Source organism: Canis lupus, chromosome 19, assembly GCF_003254725.2.
Source record: "Canis lupus dingo isolate Sandy chromosome 19, ASM325472v2, whole genome shotgun sequence".
In the NCBI taxonomy this organism is placed as follows: domain Eukaryota; kingdom Metazoa; phylum Chordata; class Mammalia; order Carnivora; family Canidae; genus Canis; species Canis lupus.
This window is the reverse complement of record NC_064261.1, coordinates 31,724,771-31,728,398: the sequence shown is the minus strand read 5'-3', so window position 1 is coordinate 31,728,398 and position 3,628 is coordinate 31,724,771.

Here is a 3,628-nt window from a genome sequence, read left to right as displayed (position 1 = left end):
CATCACCTGGGCAGTGTATGAGTCTAGTATTCAGAGGTGAGGTCAAAACTGAAGATATACACCAGAGACTTCTCAGGATACAGCTATTTGTAGTCTTGAGAGGGAAGAATAGAGAATGGGGGATGGAAAGAGGGAGAACCCAGTCTCATGATGAACAAACTCTCCACCCCAGTCATTCTGAAGCTGGGTAGAGGAGAACCAGGATATCTGCAACAAAGATTGAGAAGAAGTAGCCAGAGCAAGTAAGGAAACTAAAAGGATGGCTGAGAGAGAAGAGCATTTCAAGAGGGAAGATATAATCAGTTATTTGGAAAGCTGCTAAGAGAGTAAGATGAAGACAAAAAATAGCCAGTGGATAGAAGTTATTGGGGATTGTGAGAAGGATAATGCTGTGTGATCACAAAACCATTTCCTTTTCCCCTTGGTCACAGCCAAATTGTGTTTCCCAGCTTCCCCTGCAGACTGGTGAGGACATATGCCTGAATTCTGGCCAAGAGAATGTGAGAAGTGATTAGAAGCCATTTTCAGGCCTGGACCCTACAATTTCCATGTAATCTTCCAAGCTCTCTTTTCCTTTATCTGGCAGCTAGATACAGAGGCTCTGAGGTCCCAGGGACTGCAGAGCCACTTGGTGAACAGAGCCCGAGTTCCTGAATGACTGCATGGAGCAGAGCTCCTTTTCCTCTTTTGCCCACGCCAGCCCACACTGAACAATGACCTGAGTGAGAAATAAATCTGGATTATGTTAAGTTACTAAATTGCGGGGGTTATCTGTTATAGCAGTTGGCCTCGCCTGACTAATACAGGAATTTTTTTTAAGATTTTATTTATTTCAGAGGGAGAGAGAAAGAGAATGCACACACACAAACAAGGGGGAGTGGCAGAGGGAGGTGGAGAAGCCAACTCTGAACCAAGCAGAGAGTCAGACATAGGGCTCCATCCCAGGACCCTGGGATCATGACCTCACTGAAGGCAAATGCTCAACAGACTGAGCCACCCACACGCCCCAGTACAGGACTTTAATAAGATCCTTCAGAGGCAGGGGAAAGCACTGGATTGCAGTGTACTGGAGATGCATGTTAGATGAGGAAATGGAAACAGTGTGCACACACAACTCTTTTTTTTTTAAGATTTTATTTTATTTTATTTATTCATGACAGACACAGAGAGAGAGGAAAAGACACAGGCAGAGGGAAAAGAAGGCTCCATGCAGGGAACCCGATGTGGGACTCGATCCCAGGACTCCGGGATCATGCCCTGAGTCAAAGGCAGACACTCAACCACTGAGCCACCCAGGCATCCCACACACAACTCTTGAGAAGCTTGAGAAGGAAGGGGGCAGAGAACTGGGATGGCAGCCACATGCTGCTGTGGGAATCAGGAAGTAAGGTTAATGATGGGAGAAAGATAGACATGTTTATTTGCTAGCAAAAATGATATAATATGAAGTGGGGAGAATTAACAATCAAGAGGGAGCTGGGATAATCCAGTGCCTGAAGTTCTTTAGTAACTGACTCAGAACAGAAATGCGATAGAAGTCTTTAGCAATAATAGCAACAAGTAATGTTTACTGAGCACTGACTACCACCAGGGACTGGTCACCAAAAGTATTAGATACATTCATTCTTTTAATGAGATGTGTGCCCTGCTTTACAGATGAAGAAATGGAGATAAATCTATATATTTACAAATAACATTGTTGTATGTTATTTTCCCAATAGTTGCTCTGTATCCCAGCTACTAGGGATCCCAGCTACTAGGCCATTCTGCGTAAAGGTTTCATGTGTGTTACCTTTATCTCCCAGCTAAATGAAAGGCTTCTAAAGACAGGAACTATCATAAGAACATGGTAAGGGATTTGCTTCGACATAGATGGAGCTGGAGGGTATTATGCTGAGTGAAATAAGTCAATCGGAGAAGGACAAACATTATATGGTCTCATTCATTTGGGGAATATAAAAAATAGTGAAAGGGAATAAAGGGAAAAGGAGAAAAAAATGAGTGGGAAATATCAGAAAGGGAGACAGAACATGAGAGACTCCTAACTCTGGGAAACGAACTAGGGGTGATAGAAAGGGAGGTGGGCGGGGGGTGGGGGTGTCTGGGTGATGGGCACTGAGGGGGGCACTTGATGGGATGAGCACTGGATGTTATTCTATATGTTGGCAAATTGAACACCAATAAAAAATAAATTTATTTTTTTAAAAAAACCACACACACACACAAAAAGAACATGGTAAGGGGCGCCTGGTGGCTTGGTTGATTAAGCATCAGACTCTTGGTTTTGGCTCCAATCATGGTATCAGGGTCGTGAGATTGAGCCCCACATCTGGCTCTGCGCTCAGCAGGGAGTCTGCCTAAGGATTCTCTCTCTGCCTCTTCCTCGTCTCGTGGGTATGCACTCTCTTCATCTCTCTCTCTCTTAAATAAATGAATCTTTAAAGAAAATAAAAACATGGTAAGTGTTCAATAAATATAGTTCTTGACTATTGTATATTGCTTGAAAATTTCCCTTATCTCATGTCACGGTTTGCTCAAAAAGACACTTTGTATGGTAGAAGAATAAGAAAGGAGAGTAAGGATGGGGCACTAACTTTAACAGCCATGCAAGTTCCTGCTAGCTTTTGCAAAAACCAAAATGATTTTTTGTTCTCTCCCTCCCTCCTCCCCCCACCCCACCTTTCTTCTCATCTTTCTTTCCTTCCTTTCTTATGCATTCATTTATTTGCTCATTCATTCTCTCAGTAAGAATTTTATTAAGCACCTACCATATGCAGAACACTGCTGTGCAGGGGTGGGATGGGGTGCAGTGACTAGGAGCAGGAGAGAGAGGATTCAAGATGATGGCCTTGCTAAAGAGTGTGTAGTCCAGTTGGAGGGACAAGACTAAATAAAAAATAGAAAGCACCCAAACATCCATGTAAGATATCTATTTAGATGGTGTAGACAAGGAGAATAGATAGGAAAGGAAGAGGCTGCCAAAATCAAGTCACCATGGCCACAGCATTTAGGAAGTCTGTCCAAAGATAAAGAGACAAAGCATAACTTTAAAGGACGGGTAAGATTTGAACTGTCAAGAGATCTGGGTGGAGAATGGGGGTGGAGCCCTCCAAAGGGTGACTGGGGGCAAGGTGAGGAGACTGAGCTATTAAAAGCAAAGGGATCTGTGCAGGGCTGGTATAGACAGTAAGTTGTAGGTACCACCTTTCCTCTCAAGCCTCTAGTCCCCACAAATATTAATCACTATGCCCTTCGGCTATTTTTTTAAGATTTTATTTATTTATTTGAGAGAGACAGAGCACATATGAGGGGTGGGGTGGGGCTGAGGGAGAGGGATAAGCTGACTCTCCCCTGATCAGGGAGCCCAACGTTGATGGACTAGATCCTAGGGCCCTGGGATCATGACCTGAGCTGAAGTCAGATGCCTCTCCATCTTCTTGATGCACCGCTTCTGAAGATATTATAATGATATAATATATAATATTATCTGGAGATATTATAATGAGCCTTGCCCTCTGTATCCAGCCCCTAGCTCCTCAGGCTTCCAGTGTGTTTACTAAGTGATCGCTTGAAGGGAAGATGCTGGGCACTACACCAGGGGTATGAGTACCAATACCCAGTTCTTTCA